The sequence below is a fragment of the Kogia breviceps genome, chromosome 12 (assembly GCF_026419965.1).
Source record: "Kogia breviceps isolate mKogBre1 chromosome 12, mKogBre1 haplotype 1, whole genome shotgun sequence".
Lineage (NCBI taxonomy): Eukaryota > Metazoa > Chordata > Mammalia > Artiodactyla > Physeteridae > Kogia > Kogia breviceps.
In genome coordinates this window covers 20,099,717-20,123,020 of record NC_081321.1, presented here as the reverse complement: position 1 = coordinate 20,123,020, position 23,304 = coordinate 20,099,717, and the positions used below count along the sequence as shown (strand labels likewise).

The 23,304-nt window shown below is 42.8% G+C and overlaps 1 long non-coding RNA gene across 1 annotated transcript; it reads right to left on the bottom strand.

The window, feature by feature from the left end:
• Positions 1 to 774: 774 nt before the first annotated feature.
• On the bottom strand, positions 775 to 12,621 carry LOC131766652 (uncharacterized). Its single transcript, XR_010835783.1, has 5 exons — positions 12,415 to 12,621; positions 9,963 to 10,039; positions 5,785 to 5,851; positions 3,020 to 3,111; positions 775 to 1,154 (listed from the first exon to the last, which is right to left on the bottom strand). It is a non-coding gene; the product is annotated as an uncharacterized lncRNA (long non-coding RNA).
• Between the last annotated feature and the right edge of the window lie 10,683 nt (positions 12,622 to 23,304).

The window sequence follows — 23,304 nt, the reverse complement described above, 5'->3', positions numbered from 1 at the left end:
CTCCAGGAAAAGAGTCGGACACTTGTCTTAAATTGGGTTTCTTGCACTTGTTCAGTGATTCTATATTCAAAACTCCAAACAAATGTAAAAGTCAACCTTTTAAAAAGTTGATGTTTTAAAATCCTGAATTCAGTGATGCCCAATTTACGTGGCTTCAGGGAATGATATGTGCCCCCATGAAACAATGGTTGAGAAAACAGAAGCTTCTGTGTTGAGGTGCCAACATTGTTTACCTTTATTACTTATTTATTTTTAGTGAAAAGCTTAGTAAAATATGTTACACATGTCTTAGAAAAAAACACCCTACTGAGAAAGTTAACCTTTCTCAATAATTCAGGGTCATGATTATAAACATCACTTTTGCACTACACACTTCATCTGGGAGAACTGGCACCTGCACAGAATTCTCTTTGAGTTCTTATAACCGCTTTTTATAGGTTTTTCAGTCTCTTTATTCAGGGTCAGGCTGCCAGCTATCACTTCTTGATGTGTCAGAGCGCCTGCCTAATAAGTCTTATCTAATTTGCTACTTCTGACTTACTGTGGGCTGGGAAACCATTTAACCAAAACCACACCCATTTGAAATGCATCTAAAATTAGAATAAATAGGTTCTAACAGAGTACCTGAGGGGCACTTCTCTAAATTGTGTGAGCTTGTAGAGGCAGTGACATGTTGTCCCGCCAACTTCTTTTCTCCATTTAACTTTCACATTCTCAGCAAGGTTCCATATCAGAACACTTATGCAAAAGCCTTCAGATACTTTATATATTTTTCATCATTTTTATTACACACAAAAATGGTTTTATCCCACAGTAACTTCAAAATAAGGAAATTCCCGTGCCAGAAGCAAATTTTTTGATTTGATGAGCACTTCTTTCCCTCAGGATGATAGGAATAGGGGACCAAGGGCCTTCAGTGAAAACTGATACTGCATTTTGATTCAGGGATGACAACCCCGCTTCTAGTGTGTTATCTCTGCCTCTGGGTTTTGGACGTCTTGAGTGGCAGGTCCAGCTAAAGCATTCTGGGGAACTGGCAGGGAGGACGTGTAGGCCCTGACGCTGCCTCTGAATTTAGACGCAGCCATTGGCGATCCTTTGGTGAGAGGTTTCAGACTCCCTGGCGATTGCAACACATTCCTTTCTCCTTGAGCCTACAGTTTGAAGAAATAGTGGGTTTGGGGATTCAGGCATTTGTTTCGCTCCTACTATATGTGAGGTGCTGTGTAAGTGCTGGCTAATCAAAGATTAACAATCTCTGAGGATCTCAAAGTCTATTGGGGGTGACAGACCCACACTAAAATAAATTACAATGAAACATAGTATGTGCTACACAGGAGTGATTACAATACTTGGGGGTGAAGGTTGCTAACTTCATCTGGATGGGCCAGAGAAGACCTTGAGAAGTAGCTGGGTTTTACGCAAGGAACAGGAGAGAGTGAGTCCATCTCCAAAGAGAAGGCTCTGGCACTCTCTGGCCCCGTGCTAAGCACCAGGACAGTTTAACTGGCTATATTTGACTTGAGATCTGAGCGAGTACTTCCTAACTTCTCAGTCTCTGTATAATTTGACTGCCATACTGACTCACCATCATCCCCTCCTGAGGATCTGGACCATAAGGTGGGATTGAGGGGTCATGATATTTCCTACTGCAAAGAATAGCATTCATAGCATGATAATATCTAATGAAGTAGAGGGGGGAAAAACAGTACCTCACAAGTAGCTCTGTCTCACCTCAACCATCTGTCTTACAAAAAAAAAAAAAAAAAAAAAAAATCAAAAACACTAAGGGTGACTTCCTCTCCTTCAAGTAGGGGCGTGATGATTCATGTTCTCCACTCAGTACCCAAAGGGGAAACGAGAGACAGGAGTCCTAGAGGGAGACAAGGAATCCTAAAGCCTGTTTTTTGAAACCTCTGGGAGGAAGCTGAAGCAGGCAACTAGTCCAAGGTTACATAGCTCAGTAAGTAGTAGAACCAAGACTGGAACAAGATTTTTGGTTTTTGAGTCCACTGATCTTTGTACTATTACCCATAGTGTAGTAGTTACGAAGGCGATAGGCTGTTTTCTCATGAAATGATTTAAGCTAGTCCATTCGCGGTCTTAAGGGGCAGAGTATATGTTTTTGGTGGACAAGGAAAGATCATCACGGTAATAGCCTTTCCAAATTGTGGCACAGAGCATGCAAAAATTATGATGGAGAAATTCTGGAAAAACAATTTTCAACATCCACAGAAAGAGCCAAACAATTTTGCTGTCTACTCAATTTGGAGACATCCAGAAATGTGTCCTCCTTGGTTTGATCACCAGATCACCACATGATCTGGTGAGCTTTCCATCTCTGCCTCTACCCCTCCGTACCTAGTGGGTCTATTGAACTCTAAAGGTTCTCCGTGAAAGAAGGGATCGAAGCAAGCCATGAATCTGGACAGAGGGAACCTTTAGAATTGAGGAAGTAGGAAAGAGGGCCATTTGCTACAGTTTTTATATGGGGTATTTTTAGGGTGTTGTAAACTTCAGCTACGGTTTCAATTTGAAGTCTTTTACATATGTGTTTGCTCATGTGTATACATAGAATATCAAATGCCTCACAGCGGACACACTGAGTATCCGCCACATAACTCGGTAATAAACTTCGCTTTCACATATGGCTTTACAGGTTCAGCAGTGTTTCAAAAACCAGTTTTGACAGGGGTACTTCACCCTGGATCCAATTCCTGAAGACCTCAGTTGCTTAGAGTAATCAGAAAATTCCCTCTGATACGACATTTTAAAGATACCAGCGTCTCTTTCTGTGACACCTTAAGCAGGGTTTGGTTTTCGAGTATATATTGCGTTAACAGGGCTTATCTGCATCGCTATAACCTAGCTGTGTGATCCGCACGTGACCGAACAGGTGAAGAAACCTGACTATATGCCCACACCCTGCAGAGCTCTGCAGACACAAGTGGGCGCGATTAAGCATCCAGTTCTGAGCTCTGTGTTTGAAGCGTACTCATTTAAAAACTGGAAAACCTACCCTAGCTCTGAAATCGCCGCTTGAGCGCTGCACAGTGAGGGAATTAAAGCCGAGGGGAATAATGTCACCAGCCTGGAGATCTTCAAGGAGCTCTAGGATTGGAAAGAGAGAAGCATTCTTAGGTTGCCTAGCGATAAATCTGCCGATGCTATCACTCTCGGGGAGCCCGGCCTCCCCCTCCTGTCCCCTCCCGGCTGTCCTCCCTCCCTCCCCACTCTCCATCCCCGCCCCCCCTCCCACGCCCGGGTTCAAAGTACAGCGGCGCGGGGTGAGGGAGCCTGAGCCGGACTAGGCGCCGTCACGTGCGCCCGCACATGCCTGGGCGCACGCTGCGCGGCACGTGAGAGGGGGCGGGGCGGGGGCCGGGAGGCTCCGGCGCACCGCCTTCTGCGCGTGCGCACTGGCCCCTGCCCCCGCCTTTACCCTGAAACGTGCTCCGGGGAGCCCGCGGGCTGCAGAGTGAAGGGTGGCCAGGTGGAGGGCCGAGGGTCTACAGCCGAGAGCAGGGCAGGGTAAGGCAGGGCAGGGTAAGGCAGGGCAGAGTAAGGCAGGGCAGGGTAAGGCAGGGCAGGGTAGGGCAGGGTAGGGCAGGGTAGGGCAGGGCAGGGCGGGGCGGGGACGGGGACGCGCCCTCCCGACAGCTGCGCCGCACCCTGCCGCGCCGAGTCCTAGCGGGCCGGCCCGAGGTAGTCATTCATCCCGAATTAAAGCCGGCTGTGACTCGGTGCTCCTCGAACCATTCTGACACAGCAGTTTCCGAGGAGCCCTCCCGGCTCGGGTTAGAGGAAGGTCGACAACCGCCTCGGAGGGCCTTGGGGCGGGAACTTCAAGCCTGGGCTGGCCGCAGCCGGGGGAAGTGACAGGCTGGGGGTTGACACACCGTGACACACCCAGCGGCGCCGGGAAGCGGGCCAGACCCTGGCCTGACCTGGGCTTGTCTTTCTGGAGAAACCCCTGGCAGCGGGTGTGGGTGTGGTGAAGTATCTTTCATTGGTCTCAGTTTTGCAAATTGAATTCCCACTAATTAAGCACTAGGGGATTTAGTTAACTGTGATCAATATATTGGGACTTTCCGGGGAAGGTGTAAAGGAAAAGAAGTGATTTTATGGCCCTGATGGATTCTGCATGGTGCCGTAAAGTGAAGGAAATTAATGTAGTCAGGGGCTGAGGGATGGGTTTTTAAAGTTATATTTAAAAAAATATGTAGAAACACTTTCTCAGGAAAAATGATTAAGTCTCACACTTTCACTTTTTGAAGTGATCACAGGCTGATTTTGTAACACGTCTGGAAACGTGCATGTTTATTATAAAGGATCTGAAATGAGTAATTCCTTTGGAGGAATTTGGAGTGAATCATGATACCCTTTGGATAACCGGGTGCACACAGCAGTGTTACAAAGATAGGGAAGCACTGCTATCCCTCCGCAAATTTAGTTTGGGTCATGTGATGGAAAGCGATCTCGAGGGTTGCCAGTAATATTTGGACAAGTCAGGTGCCAGTATTTGCTAAGACATCCTAGAGTGGTTGTAAACTCTCCAGCGTAAAGGGCACAGTGAGTGCCACCCTGGAGACAGACTGGTATGAGCTAACAGACATTCACAAAGCACAAAATGAATTCATTGTTTGCTGTTTGCCTTGCAGTGATATGTATGCATAATGTCCTATAGGTTGAGTTTGAGTAACACTTCGCTACCACCCAAACTGTTTGTACGAAACAGCTTCGTTATTAATAACACTCTGAAAGTTGAAAAAGCAAAGGTAGACTTCCAACATTTAGTCAACACATACATATCGAGCTCTTACTATGTGCCAGGCATTGGGGATACAGCAGTGACCCATACAGACAAATTCATCATCCATCATGGTGCTCAAAACTTGCAACAATGCCTCCCAAGTTCCCAGGCATTTGCTAACCAATTATTATTTATGACAACTAGCACTTATATCCCTCTGCACTGGATTTTTTTTTCACTTGGAGCTTAGGAAGATGCCAGGCAAAAGGCATCAACTTTCATCCCTTTCTCCTGTCCCCTCTCCCCTCCCTTAAGTCTCTGGAGCCATACTAGGCTCCCTGCTCCTCTTCCAACAGGACAAGCTTGGTCTTTCTCAGAATATTTGCACTTGCTCTTCCATCTCCCTTCAACACTCAGTCCCCAGATGGGGGACAGCTGATTACAACTGCACCCGCACCTTTTTTTTGGCCATACCACTGGGCATGAGGGGATCATATTTTCCAGACCTGGGATGGAACCCGCGTCCCCTGCAGTGAAAAACGCAGCATCCTTACCACTGGACCGCCAGGAAAGCCCACCCCTACCTTTTTTTTAGGTCTCTGCTCAAATGCCACTTTTTCAGAGAGGCCCTCCCTGAGCATCCCATAGGCAATAAATAAAATGCCACCCCTCCATCATTATTTTTGATCTTTTTTTTCTTCATAGCAGGTATTACTCCTGACATTATGTATATACTGATGTATATGAATACACAGACATTGTTTGTTTATTGCTTCTCTGTCTCATTAGGATGAACAGGGACTTTTTTCACAGCTATTTGTCTAATGCCAAGAATGGTACCTGGCAATAAATAAATATTTATTTATTTGCCTTTTAAAAATAAACATGTATTGATTCTCAATAGACATTTGCTGCATGAATGAATGAATCTCTGGCAAGCACTTCAGCTTGATGACCTCACCAAAGACAACACAACCCTGGCCTCTCAAAGCATCCCCTTCCATGTTAAAGTTCATTTCACCCACACTTACTGAGCGCCTGTGTGACACAGAGACATCAACAAGTGGTGAGGAGTCAAAGGCAGTTAACATCTGATACCTGCAAATGGGAAAAGACTCGGAGTGATTTGGAAGCTGATTGGATTTTATTGTCGCAATAAAATTATAGATACAGTATTTAAGCATTAATAGAGTTCCCCTAACAATAGACTTAATATATCACTTTCACCTTAGTCCAAATGATTACATGTTATGTGAAAAGACATTGTTCACTTAACTGAGATACCTTCTTTGAAATTTAAAATTAGAGTCTGATCATTTCTCCATCCCCTGAGACAGAGAGAACAAACCTGTAGAAGGAGTAAGTGTTAAAACAGATTGTAGGGCTTCCCTGGTGGCTCAGTGGTTGAGAGTCCGCCTGCCGATGCAGGGGACACGGGTTCGTGCCCCGGTCCGGGAAGATCCCACGTGCCGCAGAGCGGCTGGGCCCATGAGCCATGGCCGCTGAGCCTGCGCGTCCGGAGCCTGTGCTCCGCAACGGGAGAGGCCACGACAGTGCGAGACCACTGAACCTGTGTGGAACTCAGTGGGCCCAACTGAATTCAACCCCTGATGGAATGTACAACACGTGTGACTAGGGCTTGATGGTCCCAGATGCTTCTCTTCACTGGCTGTGCCAGGTGTGGTAAGCTTTGTCCCTTGGGCAATAAGCTTCTTCAAGGCGAAAGCCGGTATCTGTTTATCGGTGTATGCGCAGCACCTAGCACAATGCCTGGCATACAGTAAGCACTCAATAAACAGCTGCTGAAATCCAAACTCTCCTCCCCATTCCTGCAATCGCTGTCCTAGTTCCAAGCATTATCATCTCACACCTGGATTACTGCAAGAACCTGCTCAGTGGTCTTTGTCCAGTCTTCCTTTCCCATGCACTGGCCACACTCCCAGCTCAGTTAACTTTTTAAACACCAGTAGTGCACTAAAGAATAGTTAGGAAAAACCCATTACATGAAGAAGGCATGAAAGCTTCAACTTCCCTTCTAGTTTCACTTCCCTTTACTCTTGTCCCTTCTCCTATTGCCCCCAACTAGACGATGGGCATCGATTGCGCTTGTTGCACTGAACTACCACAAATTCCTGAATACGGTATGCTCTGCACTCTCAAATGTTTGTACTTGGGTAGAATAACCTTATTTGGAGGTCTCCTACTCAGTTGTCAAAACTCAGCCCAAATTACATCTCCTCTGTGAAAATTTCCAAAACTCTCGGAGTCAAAATGTAACCTACCCCACTCCTTTGCTTTGTGTTTTCTTAGCCCTTTCTTTAAATCTCCACTTGGCTGTTTTAAACTCTCACTCCACAAACATGCGTGTGCAAGGAATTATGTCCTTATTTCTCTCATTAAGTCTAATTTCAAGCCACCTCCCCAAGGGCTGGTGGGAAATAATCTCAGGCATTGTGGGCTGTCCCGCTCCCACCCTCCTTAGGATCTTACAAGGACCTGGGATTTTCACAAGGAAAGGACCTGTTCATACTCAGACTGTCTGAGATCATTGTCAGTATCCAAGTTTGCCGCTTTCTGGATAGGTGTCTTGGCTGAGGCGGGAAGAGCCAGGCCTTGGGGCCTTTGCATTCCCATTCCTGTCTGGGCCTTTGCTACATCAAAGCGACTGCAGACCTGTGACCCCACTGCCTTATTGCTTCTGCCTGTACTTCTTCCTCCTAACATAATCTCCAACTTCGGAGAGGGTTACAGGGACCAGGCAGTTACCCTAAATGAGTGATGTTGGCTGAGAATAAGACCACAGAGAATAATAGGGCCCACAGTGAATCAGAGGTTGTACCCCCTTAAAAGGGGCAGACATTACACAGCTCCAACTAATTGTAGCCAGGTGAAAAGGTAGCCCAGGACTGCCAGGTCATTGGATTTTTCCAGGAGAAGCTGAAGTCTAGATTTTAATGTGAAATCTACTCTCAAAATGTTGGCAACTATTTTTAAAAACCCTCAAAACACTATTCCTTATAAATGAAGTATATCTGTCAAAGTATTAGCCTGGAGAAGCCCACTTTGAGACCTCTGCTTAAAGAAGGGTGGGGGGAAAAGGCCTGATGTGAGGTTTCCTTCAAGCATTTAACTCCAAACTTCCCCGATGTAAGTAGCCCTGAAGTCATTCTTGAAAATGGGTGGAGGGAAAAAATGCAATGAGAACAGACACTGATAATGTCTCAATAAATTACCCTGTCACGCCTGGGACTCTTCACATTACGCTGTGTGTGTCTCCCACACCTGGGCACTCAAACACTGCTGCTGCTCTGATGGGCACCCCCTCCAGCCTCACTTGGCCCTGGCTGCTGTGACTGTTTACTTGTCCTTAGCTCCTTCTCAAGTTTCTTTTATGACCCTCCCAGACCTCTCTCCCACTTACCTCAAGACCTCTGCTTATCTCCCCAGTCTCCCTACTTCATCGGGAGAATTCAGACACCCTTCCTACCTCCGACCTCCCACACCCTTGCTTCCCTTCCTGCCACTGCAGAGGGAAAAGTAGCCTTTCTGCTCAGAGCCAGTCCTTCTATCTGTGCCACTGATAACTGTTAAAACTCCACTACCCTTTCCACACAGTGGGTCTGGATCTCTGTTAAGGGAGTTCCATTCCTCATTCCTCATTGTATTCCTGGAGTCTAGTACACTGCCAGGGACAGGCAAGGTGCCCAATACGCATTTATCGAATAAACGCTTTTTTTTTTTTAATCTGGGGGCTGTACCACAGTTCCTAAAAATTGTCTAGAGACATAAGACAACTGTTGACACCTGATGCTTCGTGGGTTATTGATATAGAGAGAGTAGTTTCCCCTGACTCTGAAAGTGGGCTAAATGTGGAGGAGATAATCCAGGAGGGAATGTGGCTGGCAGGCGAGGGAGTTCCTCCTGGGCCAGGTCGGTGCCATCCAGCTGTGAGTTTGCTGTATTAATACCTCCTATGGGTCTTCTCTGATTACTGCTGGTGAGGCTGGCCTCTGGCACTTGCTGAGGGGAGCAATGGGGAAGCCTCCACGTCCAAGGTGTCACATTGTTCTCTGTCCCCTCAGGTCCCACCTGAGGACACCACACTGCATTAGCAGATTGTCCCTTGGGGAAAGACGATAGGCACCAAGTTTTCTTATTCCTTGTGTATTTTGAGACATTTTTCTATTTTGTTTTCCTCTAACCTTTAAATCTTTAAAAAAATATTTTGATGGTATATTAAAGTCTGTATGAATTAATTATACTTAACTTTAATCCTACTCTCATATTCTATTTTAAATCTTCTTTATTCCCCTGTTCACCTTCAACCTTTTCTTCTTTTGAATTTCATCTGTTTAAAATTATTTCATAAATAACTTCATTCTTCTTTTAATTTTAACAAGTTATTTTAAGCTTCTGGTATCCTTTCAAACTTTATTTTCTTGTTCTCATCTTTAATGAGCTTATTTTATAGTCCATGTTGTACTTCCATTTTATGAGTTTTTATAATTCTCCTGGTTTAAAATTTTGCCTTACTATTCCTTTAAGATTTTCTTATTTCTCAGTTTTCAGCTTTTAATTGGTTTTAAATCTTCCAGAATCTTTTAGCATCACTTTTTTTTTTTTTTTCTGCAGTACGCGGGCCTCTCACTGTTGTGGCCTCTTCCGCTGCGGAGCACAGGCTCCGGACGCTCAGGCTCAGCGGCCCTGGCTCACGGGGCCCAGCCGCTCTGCGGCACGTGGGATCTTCCCGGACCGGGGCCCGAACCCGCGTCCCCTGCATCGGCAGGCGGACTCTCAACCACTGCGCCACCAGGGAAGCCCCTTAGCATCACATTTTAATCTTTATTCTCTCTTCAATTCCTTTTTGACACTATAACGTTTCTACATTTTTTCTTATTTATTATGTGTCAATCAGTCTAGTCTAATATTTGTAAGAAGCACATTGAAATTAAGAAAACTTCTCTGCCCCTGCCCGACTTCTGCCAGCTGTCAACTATAAGTACTTTTTTTGTTTTTTGCATTCATGTTGCCTTTTTGACATAGCATTCTGTGCAATCTTTAGTTTCATATTGTATATTTTTAAATCTATGGTTTCTAATTGTTTTAATTAATTTCTTTTGGTGGCAAGGAACAAACTTATTCCAATTACCTCAACTGATGGACATTTTATTGTAAGAATGAATGTCAAAAGAGGAAGCAGGAATCTCACCCACTATGTAGGCCAGGCATCATGCCTATCCCATGGGACATCCTCAGAAAGAGCTGGAACTGCTGTGGATTTGGTCACTAGAACAAAACAAAATTCAGAAGCCAATGTAATATCAAAGTGGGAATTTTCATTCTATTGTTTGTTAATACATGTAACCCAACAAAATCTGAATTTCAAAGAAGAGAATCATGTGGAGATCCAGGAATAAGAATCAAGCTACCCAAAAGGGGGGAAATAAAGGTTAAAAAGTTCAGGTAGCTCCAGATTCCTCCATAACAATATTTACTACAGAAGACAGAGGAGTACCATTGCTACCCAGAAGTGTGGTACATGAACCAGCAGCATTGGCAGCTTATTAGAAACGCAGAATTTCAGTTGCCATTCCATAGCTGTTGAATCAGAATCTGCTGTTGAATCAGAATCTGCGTTTGACCAGATTTTCGGGTGTTTTCTAGGCTGCTTCTTTGAACTTTGCTTGCAATTTTCTTTGGTCTTCTTTTTTTTTTTTTCTTTTCCCTGAGAAAGCCTGTTTATGTAATTTAATTGAGATTGGAGATATTTGTCTGCACATTAGAACCACTTGAGGGATTTTTAAAAAACGTGCATGGATCATACCCTCAGGGAACGTGATATAATGGGTCTGGGAGGATGGCCAGAAGTCAATAGTTTTTCAGAAGCTCCCAATGTCCTTACAATATACAGCTACGGCTGAAAATCATTGAATCAAGGAAAACCAAATCCATGAACCCGTCTTGAAAAAATTACTGAAAGATGGACACCAGACAACAAAGAAATGAATCAAAATAAAGAGTTCAAAAATGAAGAAGCTGGGTTGAAGTAATTATTGAATTAAATAAAAAATAAACTACAACTAAAATACCTTGGAATTTTGGTTAAATAATATAATAATTGGAGCTCTAGAAGACAAACATGTCATCGTGTACCCCCTAAATTTCTACTTATGTTTGGTGTGCTCTCTCAACAAATCCATTATTTTCTGGGTTTTCTGTCATTCATTCTCGGGGGTTCACACAAGTGATGGCTGCTCCATGCCCCGCTTTAGGCCACCTCACCCCGGGCACACTCTTCTTCAGCTGAGAGACTTGACAATGAAAATGGTGACTTACCTTGCTAGTCTGCTCTGGGTTTCTAAAAACAGAGCCAGAAGTATGGACTAGAAAACTAGGGAAAGCCTTGTGATACTAGATCAGAGTTAGAGGGATTAGAATGAACTCATGATGATATTTATATAAACTGCACAGCTCCTGCCTCTCTGAGGCCCTGCCTTGCAGATTCCAGTGCTTCAGCTGCCCTAACCCCTGATCTCCTCCTCCTTAGCTCAGAGGGACTGCCGCTCTCTGCTTGGATTCCAGATTGCTACACTGCAGTCAGGAGAATTTCCCCAGGCAGACAGCCAGGAGTCATGAGGCTCACCTCTTAGGTTTCCCTGCCTTCAGGGGTGGATTGCAGCCTTGTGCTGCCGGCTCTGTCCTGTGTTGCTGCTTCTCCAACGTCTGAAAACACTTGCCTTAGACATTTTGTCTAGCTTTATAGTTAAAGCAAGAGGGTGAGTACCAGATACTTCATCATAGACAAAATCAGAAATGCTGAACTATATATTTGATAATAGTATTGTATTAATGTAAAATTTCCTGAAATTGATCACTATAATGTGGTTATGAAAGCACTCCCGTTCTTAGGATATACATGCAGAAGTACTTGGGATAAAGCTGTCTACAACTTACTCTGAAATGGTTTAGTCAAAACAACAATAATACAAATAGTACTAATTTGCAGATTTGTAGAGGGAGCAAGACAGAGAGAGAGAGAGATTGATAAAGTATGTATGGAAAATGCTATTGGGGAGAATCTAGATGAAGTATATACAGGAATTCATCACACTATTTCTGCTAACTTTTCTAGAAGTTGGAAATGTTTTCAAAATAAAGAGTGAACAAAACATTCCCTTGAGTGTGGACTGGGCTTAGGCTTCACGTCCAAAGTTAGTATGGAAAGAAAAAATAGTAACTTTATAGCGAAGAACCCTGGCAAGCACCACCTTCACCAGGTGATCAAGGTTGACATCACCAGTTGTAAGTCATGTGGATGTCATGTACCCACTGATACTATGTGATGAGCAGTTTTCTTACTCAAGATTTATAACCCAAATTAAGAACTAATGGGGATCCTTAAATACACTTTTCCTTAAATGCCTTTTCAAATAGGGTAAATATTAGCCGTTCCACTTATGTCTACCTAATTTAAGTAGCATCTGTCTCTAGAGAAATGAGGATGATATGTGTGTATTTATGAACTTTCTTCTAATTTTAGAGTCCTGAGAAATTGATGACATTGTGAAATCGGGTGCTCAGGCCATTGTCCCGTTCCCCCCCCCCCAGCCCCATTCACCAGAGTGGTAATTTGGATCACCCTTGCTGTGTGGCCCCTTTACCTGGTGATGAAGGCCTCTTCTCGTACAGTCGACCTGGCTGGAACCCAGATTACCCGGTTTTGAGGAATGGGTTAGCACGGTGATGAGCTGGCGTGCCACGGTCCCGGCCACTTTGAAGGTCAGTTGTGACTCCATTCCTTTCTAACCAGCAAACTCTCTGATGCCTGCCTGTGGAGAGTAGCGTTCCTTTTCTGGGAAGTTCGTTGTGGTAAGAAGCCTAACGTGCTCGTTTTCCTCACAGGGTTTAGCATCAGCCTGCAAGACCTCTGGAATCTTAATACTCACTCCCCTCCCCACATTTGCGGCTTTAGTCATTTTTTCTTTCTGGTTGTTGGGGAATATGTACTTCGGCAAAGGTAAAAAGTGAATTGCCCATCTTTACATCTGTCAAGCTCCAAAGCGCTGTTATCAAGCATCCAAGGCATGTTTCAGGAATCTTTTTCCTTCAGATTGGATCTAGGTTTACAATAAACTGTAGTCGTTTTGTCTTAACCTTGATACTTTCTGCCCAAAGCTCATGCGGTTGGTTTGGAGTGCATGTCACCTCTTTCCTCTCACAGAGGGAGAATGTGTGCTCTCCAGCTCACACCGAGAACAAAGTAACTGAACCAGAATAGGGCAAAAATAATGTCTCCTAAATTCTATCCTTGAATTTTCCCCAGATGTCTTCACTTAGAACACTTCTGATGTACTTAAGCTTTCTCATTCCTGCTCATGAAATGATATTGATTATATTGACCAGGTGGGCTATTGGGTTCTGGTTCCTTATTAATCCAGATATCCCTAGTACCTAGCACCATGCCTAGCATTCAGTAAATCTTTTTTAAAATTAGTTAATTCATCCATTCACTCATTCATTAATAAAATGAATGGCCCTTCTAAAGTTTTAATGTCTCTAATATTGGAAATAGGTAAAACTGGGTGGTATTGACAATTTATTATGCGGTTGAGAAAAGCATTGCATTACCTTTTACTTCATGGGTTGAAAATATTTTTGAGGAAGTTCTATCTTGAGAGAATAGTATACTCTACATTTATTATAAATTGATAATAAATTAACTAGATAACGTTAAATAAATTTTACAATAGAGCCTAAAGGGATAAACTGGTAAAACATTGTATCAGGTTTTATAGCTGAAAAAAATAGTTTTCCAGATGAATATATTCAGTACCCTGTAGGGAGAAAAATATAGTGAAATGGGTGTTACGTACCTGATGCTCATAACTCTTTTTCCTTTAGACACTAAGGTCCCTATGATTGCAGACCTCATGGAGCTCACAAAACTTCCTTGCGGTGCCTGCCAGTGTTATGAGACCAGGCACCACAGAGGCTCAAGACCAGCTCAGGCGAGTCACCTTTAACAGAGATGGCTACTGGTTGTCTCCTTTCTCATGCTGGACAATCCCCTATGGATTCAGCAACTCTCCCCTCACCAGACCTTCTGAAATCCATAGTAAGCAGTAGGTTATTAGATCACAGTAGCGGAATGAGTCTGAAAATGGCATTTCCACCCCCACTCCCCAATTCAGAGATTTCTGTCCTGGGGGTGCGGTGGAAGAGTCTCATCTTGTGACCTTCTTCTGAGTCTTGTTATCTTGGAGCGAGAGTACTTGCTCACTAACCCTGGAAGGATTTCCACGTGGAGCAGAGTATTCCTGACATGTTACTTTAAGGATATTTCTTAAATCTAAAAGTGCTCTCTCCGGGCTTCCCTGGTGGCGCAGTGGTTGAGAGTCCGCCTGCCGATGCAGGGGACGCGGGTTCGTGCCCCGGTCCGGGAAGATCCCACGTGCCGCGGAGCGGCTGGGCCCGTGAGCCATGGCCACTGCGCCTGCGCGTCCAGAGCCTGTGCCCCGCAGCTGGAGAGGCCGCAACAGTGAGAGGCCCGCGTACCGCAAAGAAAAAAAAAAAAAGGTGAGTTTAGGGGCTTCCCTGGTGGCGCAGTGGTTGAGAGTCCGCCTGCCGATGCAGGGGACACGGGTTTGTGCCCCGGTCCGGGAAGACACCACGTGCCGCGGAGCGGCTGGGCCCGTGAGCCATGGCCGCTGCGCCTGCGCGTCTGGAGCCTGCGCGTCTGGAGCCTGCGCGTCTGGAGCCTGCGCGTCTGGAGCCTGTGCCCCGCAGCTGGAGAGGCCACAACAGCGAGAGGCCCGCGCACTGCAAAGAAAAAAAAAAAAAGGTGAGTTTAGGGGCTTCTCTGGTGGCGCAGTGGTTGAGGGTCCGCCTGCCAATGCAGGGGACACGGGTTCGTGCCCCGGTCCGGGAGGATCCCACGTGCCGCGGAGCGGCTGGGCCCGTGAGCCATGGCCGCTGCGCCTGCGCGTCCGGAGCCTGTGCCCCTAAGCTGGAGAGGCCACAATAGTGAGAGGCCCGCGTACCGCAAAAAATAAATAAATAAATAAATAAATAAAATATAAAAGTGCTCTCTCCAATACTCATCTTCAATAGACAAGACATTTCCAGATTATACAAATCCTACATATCATCTAGAGAAAAGTAATGTATCTAGAATGTACAAATGCAGTAATCAGGATACAGGTTATCATCAGGTAATTCTATCCATGTAAAAGTGTTGTCTGGACAGGCAAAGCCAAGGCAAAAATAGGCTAAGGTCTTGGCCTCAGAACTCTTTCCCCTTAAGCTGGGTGCTCAGCATAGCTCACCCCGGTCCATCTCAGCATTTGAATTGTAAATTCTGCTGAGATTCAAAAAGCCTGGGGTGCAAGTCCTGGCTCCACTACCTAACTGCGTGAACTTGGGAAAATCGCTTACACGTCTTTCTGTCTGTTTCCTTATCTATGTAAAGAAATGATGATGGTATAAGGTCCACGAGAGTTTGGAGCTCCGTGAACGTTCAAATGCTAAACAAACATTTGCTGTAGTTGGTTCTTAGGAGGTAGTCTAGCGTAGAGGTCAAGAGCATGGACTCTGAAGTGAAGCAGTCTGGTTTGAGTCTCACTTATCAGCATCATGACCTTAGGTGTTACTTCTCTAATTCTGTGTTTCCTTGCCTGTAAAAAGGATGAGTTTAATGAGCTAGAATAGCTGTAAGGATTAAATGACATAATCTAAAACCTCCTGTATTTGCATTTCTTTCTGGGTGAGTTCTGTGGCCATGAACTGCTGTGGGAAGCCCGGAAGGACGGAAGACAGATGGGGCCCCCATTGGGGATGGTGGGCCTGCACAGCCCAGCTGCGTTGGGCCCTATCTGGCGCCACAGCGCTGCACAGGGCTCTGCGGCCCATTCCCACACGTGAACTGTATGCCAGCGGCCCCCTGTGAGGTGCCGAGACCCTGTTCTTCCTGCTCCCCAGACAATGTGAACAACCCACAGCCACTGGATAGGTTGTAAAACTAGTTTCCTTGGTGTCTTGCCATCTAGTCAGTTCTCACGTGAGTGTCTTTCTGGGTCAGAGGATCATATGAGTTCTTGGGTTCACTGTGGTCAGAGTCAATAGCCACCTAACAGGAAGTTGCCTCACTAACGAGATAATTCAGAATTTCTTTGGAACTTCAGTCTGTTGCTGGGTAACAAAGTGCAATATCTAAAATCCACACAGATCTTCCATTTTTCTAACTAGCACCATTGAATATGGCTTAGCCAGGAACATCCTAGGAGTCCCAGGCCGTCAAACACCCTTAATTACATTCAGACTGATTGGTCTCTCATAGCTGGAGCCCTAAACTGCTAGGCAAGTCACCAGAGTCTAGTCAGGTCATGGTGGCTCTTCCTGAGTTAGGCAATTGTCCCCACGAACAATCTTCATGCTTCTGGTGTGGAAAAGAGATACGACAGCGGCTATTTGCTATGTGTCTCTTACTACATATGCTGGGCACTCTGCTAAGCACATAACGTGTACTAATTGATGAAATGTATGAGGTAGGTGCTACCATATAAGGAAACCCAGAGGTTAAGCAACTTGCTCCTAGTCGCACAGCCACCCTTCCCTAGGCTTGTTTTGCCCTTTGCTAGTCCATACCTGATCTTAGCAACAAGTCAGAGGGACCAAAAAAAAAAAAAAAAAAAAAAACCCAATGGTAACATTTAATTTGTCTCTAATAATTGCTGAAGGCTACTTCTCTCTATCACTAAATTTACTATAAAGAATTTGATTCCAAACAGTCATATAAAAGAACTTTAAAAACTGGACTAATTTTACAGTCATGTAATTCTGACTCTAAAAAAATGTACATTTGTGTCAAAAATAATGTATCATCATTTTATTAATGAGTTTTTTTCCTTAAAAATTGCTTTATCCCCCTAATGTGAAATCTTATTAAAGTTTTAGCCTTATTTTTTTCTTGCATGTCTATTCTGATTTTGGCCTATTGCTTCCAAAATACCCAGAGGAAAATTTCACCCAGTCAATTGTTTTGTCACCTATAGTAATATCCTTTTAAATCCATATTTTTTGTTTTGTTTTGTTTTTCCAGAAAGAGCTTTTCTTTAAGGTAGCAATGATTTTGTTGCTATTTAGACACTATCTATTTAACAGCAAAATGTCTTACACCTGGTAGGTACTTAGTAATACTTAATGAACAAAATAAATTAATTACTATGTACTTTTCACAATTCTATATTTCTATCATATCATATGAGAATGCTTAATTTACAACTGTTGGTTTAAAAAATTATTAATCAGAAAAAAATCTGTTCATGGGGTAGCTACTAACCATTTCTTGTTACTAACTATTCCCTTCTGTGAAAACATCAAGGGTAGGGTGGGGAGGGAGGGGGGGATGGTGCGGTAGCTACACATGGAAGGGGAACCCTTAGAGCCTTGGATCTCAAACCTATGAGACTTAAAACCTCCTTTTTATAACAAGTATTTTGTTATCCTCCTTTACTACCCTGAAGCAAAATCCATAGAAAATATAGTCTATAATACACATAATTAAAAATATATATAATACCTTCACTGTAATATAAAGGAGAAATAAAAGGAAAGAAATATATATATGCAAATACATAAATATAGCTCTACTATAAAACATAAAGAAGTAGTCAGATACTTACACTGATAAAATGTTGGAATTTAAGAGATGTAGGAAAATCTGCAAGTTGATTCTTCTTATATTTAACATTATGAATGAAGACTGAAAAGGTATATTTAAGTGTATACGTAGAATCAACATGAATCAGGAGTTACTGCCACAAACTGTTGCCAGTGCACTTTTTGGAGGACTCAGTTCCACAAGCCAAAATGCTGCTCGTGACATGATCTTCATAGACTTAGTTTCTAGGCTCATAAAATTATACACAACTTTTTCACCAGTAAATTTAAGGCAGGGCGTTAAAAGCTGTGAGACACATGTGATGATACTTTTTCATTGTTTGCAGCTGCTCTGTACGTTGTGGAAGGTTTATCATCCCTGCTCTTCACTGTATTACATGGTGACTCCCATCACTGGGACCACTGGAAACACCCCTGCAAATTTCCAAATGCCCCTCATGGATAGAATGGCCTTCGTGGAGAAGCACATCCCTGGAGGTTTGTAATAAGCTGGGAGGGATACTTTTTTTTTTTTTACTAAGTCTTGCCAAAGAGTCTGGAATACCCAACAGTGGTTTCCTAGTATATTGCTTCATTGAACTTTCAATCCACTTTTTATAAAATTTTTATTTGGGAAATGTTGTTGGAGCAATTGAATACAATATATATGTTTGAGCCAACTCATCTGTAGGGCAATGCCATTCTCACTTCAGGCTAAATGAATAACTTTCCATATCCGCGCAAATATAGTCATCTTTGCAAATTATTTCCTTTAAAAATATGGACTTTAGATTCTTGTTTATATTTAAGACATTCTAATTCTTCAGTGATTCAAGGCAAGTTGAGTGAGTGTGGACTTTGTAATGGTTTACTAATCCCTTGTCTTGTCAGTTTCCCTCTGAAATCTGCACACCCTTCATGAGTTACAAAATTATCACTTGACAGCTGCTAGGTGGCCTCAGTGAAATGAGTTGTTCCTTTTGATCAAATCCATAGTAGATAAAAATGACCAATGGCTTCTAGGCTTTACAGAGAAACTAAGTTTAAAACTTTCAAACTATTGTTATTTTGTCACTTTAGAAATGAGTCAGGGAGTGCCAGCAAATAAAATACGTTTACTATTATTTCTTTTTTTGGCAAAGAAACACTTTAAGTCCTTGGAGTAAGAGGCCCATACGCTTTCAAATCCAATGCAGCAAGGCAGATTAATATAAAGATAAACAGCCAACTTCTTCGGTAGTGAGTATCTTCATTTTCTCCGGGTCTCTTCAAGTAAGGAATTACCCTAATCCTGCAGCGTTGGAGCCCCAGAAGGTTGATGGACGGTAGCTGCTGCCCCCTAGTGTAGGATTCCTTGTTACTGCACACACTGGGTTGGAATAACCAGAAGCCCACTGCCAAATGCATAGGAAATAAACAAAGGCGCTGTGTTTAAATGGCGCAGTTAATTGAGAACTTTTAAAAGTATATCATCCTATTAGAACGAGTAGTTATAACACTTTTTTGTAACTGTTTGAAGAAAAATTCGTTTAAATGTTTTCCTGTCATTGCTTAGAGTTTGACGTTCTCATCATCACTTTCCGCTCTTCCCACTTCAGGGCTGGCTACATAATTTGCAGGGCCCACTGATAAATGAAAATGTGGGATCCTTTGTTTAAAAAACAGGACAAGAGAGCCATTAAAAGTACTAAAATATGTAACAAAATACTTTTTCCTTTCTTTTTCAACGTCTCCCTTGACTTGTTATGGTGGTTTTTATTTGCTATTTAATGTAAACAATGTAAATGTTTTTTGAAATTTTTAATTAGTTGAATGAATTTTATCATTCAATTTTATCTTGTGCCATGCAAATTTTAAGTGCAAATATAAGAACAAATATAATTGTATTAAGCGCAAATTAACCCACACTGTGAAATTACTGAAACTATTCAATTCGTATTTTGTAGCTCATACACACTTATGTATTTTGTTCTCCCCAGAACAATGGAAATGGTAAACAAAAGTACTTCAAATGTTTCTATTGCACTTCCTGATTCATGCACATTCAACCAACACTTTCTCTACCTTTGGCTTACTGATAAGTAAGGACTGAATGGAGAAGGGACTGTGTGGGTTGCCTGATCGTTCCCTTTTCTTCTCTGTCAAAATATGCAGCATAAGTGCTTGGCTAGGGAACAGGAGGAGGAAAGAATATGATAGGGTTTCTTGGTCATTTGTGTTTCTTAAAACACCTTTGCCTTCTATTTGCATTAGGGACAAGTTATGGTTCCAAAGGAAAGAATGGCCTCTTGGGGCTCTCGGTGCCCCCATTTACTCAATCATAGATGTAGCACACTTGGGGACTTCCCTGGAGGTCCAGTGGTTACGACTTCACCTTCCAATGCAGGGGATGCGGGTTCAATCCCTGGGAGGGGAGCTAGGATCCCACATGGCTCGCGGCCAAAAAACCAAAACATAAAACGGAAGCAATATCGTAACAAATTCAATAAAGACTTAAAAAAAAAAAAAAAGATGTAGCACACTTAGCTTGTACTAGCTTTGAATGTCGCTGAACTCCCTGGTGTTGTGGGCCCACTGGAATTCTGTGCTCGTGGGACGTGGAGAATGCTGTCTGCAGATGGGGAGCTAAGGAGTGATGGACACGCGTGTTTTATCTCCTCTGCTCACGTGCTCGCTCCACTGTCGCATCTCACTTCACTTACAATCCACAAGGGCAAAAATCAAATGATCAAGAATTTCATGACAGTGACAGCAGAGCCTTAAACCAAGCATAGGGAGGGCCCCTCTGAGTTCAGGACCTTGTACACGTTGCAGGCCCATGAAGCTGGCCTCTTGTAACTTGAATCAGTTCCACAAATGTACACTCAAAATCTGTGTTTTGCTTGTTTGGACTTCCATTATTTCCAAATGGGAATGTGTAACTCAGGGTCTTTGGGAGAATGTGGAGGGACTTTTCTTAGTGTACAATCACCAGTCAACAGTTACTGGCAGGCAGGGACAGCGGAAGTGGGATTCTGTGGCTGGAGCCTCGTGCTTGGGCCCTGGCCCGGGGGGGATGGGGGGGGAAGGTGGGCTGGGGGTGTGTGTGGTGTGGTACCATGGTTTCATTCAGAGCCATCATTCTGAGGTGGGGATACAGATCATTATTGTAGGGACTGTGAGAGAAGGTTTACTACATCTAATGGGGCATGCTCTAAAAGACTAGAAGGATATTTGCTGTAAAGAAATAATTGTGACAAGAGGCAAACTTAAGTTAATTTTTTAAACTTTATAATATTAAGGAATAGACTAGTAATAGTGTTTTTTTCAGGGTAACCTTTCAAAATGTGACTAAATATGCCGGGTAGCAAGGCTGAATTTTAGTTGGAAATTTATGAAATCAAAGATTCAATCAAAATGCACTTGTTCTGTGAGTACCAGGCTCACAGAAGAGATTTCAAGAGAGTGAGGGAGTCCAGAGGCAGAAGGCAAAGTTCCTGCCTTCCAAGACCCGTCTGGTTTAGAAATCAGAACAATAGCCACGAAATTATGAAGAAACAGTAGAAGGGCCAGTTTAAAATTTTTTTCTAGTCTAGTAATGAAATTTTATCTTACTTAATCTAGAAAAAATCTCGTAAAGACATAGCTTGGTTTCCTACCCTCTCAAAGGGTATCTTGAATGTGGTTTGATTTTTTTTTCCTTGATGTCCAACACTCATTGGCATTAGCCAATTAGTTAGAATTTTTAAATTATTTCTTCTCCTCCTCGAAGAAATTTCTTTCTCCTGTTTTCTTCCCTGAGTGTAGAGTTATCAGCTCTTCCTTCTCTGAATGATCAGCGTATGTTTCTACCAGACCTTCTATGTTTTTCTACCATTTCTTCATTTGCTGCCTCTCATATGGTAGAGGCTGAATACCAGCTAATGAAATTTGTATCCAAGTAGAGCTCTTTATTCCTTTGTGTAGATCCATATTTCCAACTGCTATCATTTTTTTCTGCCCAAAGGACTTCCTTTAACATTTCCTGTAGTGCAGGTATTTTGGCCGTGGATCCCTTCAACGTTAGTTCACCTTTTTTTTTGTTTTTGAAAGATGATAATGATCTTCACAACCAGCCAGATGTGAGATTTGTTTTTGAGTGCATGTGCCCGTTTTAATGGAGTAAGTTTTTATTCCACTGATCTTGTGACCTTGACCAATTAGTCCACCACTGTGGATATGTATTTGGTTTTCCTACAGTGGAAGATTCCATGGATTTGGCTTCATTTCTGCTACACTTTATGAAGAAGTAAAGTCTTGCCTCTTATCAGTTATTGAAAGCATTGTATAATTAAGCTATAAGTCCAAACCACAGGCCCATAAGAATTAGAATGAATCTTAGAATCATGGAGTCCAATCCCTGCCCTAAGTCCACACAAAAAACTTTTGTATTTTAGAGATAAAGAAGCTGTGGCAATCATGTAAGAATTTTAATTTGCCACATGTATATGACAGAAGCCATATTTTATGTATGAAGATCGTGTTCCTCTGCCTTAGATTATCTGTCCACATCAGGGAGTGTATTGTAGTTCCAGTGTCATATCTTTGAAGTGAGTTTTGGGATAGAGCAGGAATAATGGAGAGTAGGTAGCAGCACATTAACCTCTAAACATACAGGGTCATTTCCTCTTAGCCTTAATTTGCAGGGTCCAGGGTTAGTCTGTCTTTTTATTCATAGCATCTGGCAGGATGTCTGACTCATATTAGGTGCTCAATAAATGTTTTTACATTAACAATTATCCCTGGTTCAGAGACTGATGCTGGCTACTAAAGAATCTACAGAGTAAAGAAACAGCTAAGTAATGTGTAATTTGGAAAGGGGATGGTGAAAAAAAATACCTTTTTAAAAAAAATTTAAAAAGATGACCACAATGACTGTGTCATTGTTTTTCTTGAAAGATCTTTACGGAAAATCATTGATCGCTATTTAAGAGAATACAGCAAATGCAACAGAGCCATAAATATGACCATTAAAAGGCACAAAAGACAAGGTAGGAGATCAAAGTAACTATATGACTTTTTTAAAAAGTGATGAATATTGACGGAGAAGCATAATCCAGGAGTAAGCATAAGGTGACTAATTTTCAGAGCTGGAAGAAATCATAGGAATCATTCTGGTCAGTCCTTTAATTTTACAGAAGATAATGCCAAAGTCCAGAGGAGTGGGATGGCTTTTCAAGGCATCACAGTAAATTGCAGAAAATGAAGCCTAGAGCCTAATTTATCTCTCACTACAACCCTTCCTACTCTTCAGCTCAGCCCGCTCCAAACATTTCCTCTTCAGTACGGAAGATCAAATAAAAATATAGACTTGGGCTCAAGATCTAGAACAAAGGGGAAACAAGAAGGTAATTATTTTTATATGCCAAGGGATTTTAAAAATAAATTAAAATCTGAACACGAATATCCATGTCAGGACTTCCCCCAAATTTGAAAACCTGCCAAGCACTGGAGTTTCTGTGTAGATAGAATTTTCTAAGTGAAATTTTGCAGCATGAAAACAAATTCCCAACTTTAAACAGATGGGAATTGGTGGGGCAAATACAGCTAATATTCACAATGTCACAAAATCAAGCTTCCAGTTTTGTAAAGACTGCAGGGGCGTAACTTGAGGGAACTTTGGACACAGTAAAGCCAAAACAGAGTCTGAAAATCTGCCAAGCACCAGAGTTTTTGTGTAGAGAGAATTTTTTAGTGAAATTTAGAAGCATGAAAACAAATCCCCAACCTTAAACAGATGGGAATTTGTGGGGCAAATACAGCTAATATTCACAATATCACAAGATCGAGCTTCCAGTTGTGTGAAGACCGCAGGGGCGGAACTTGAGGGAGCTTTGGATGCAGTAAAGCCAAAACAGAGTCCTCCTGCAGAGGGC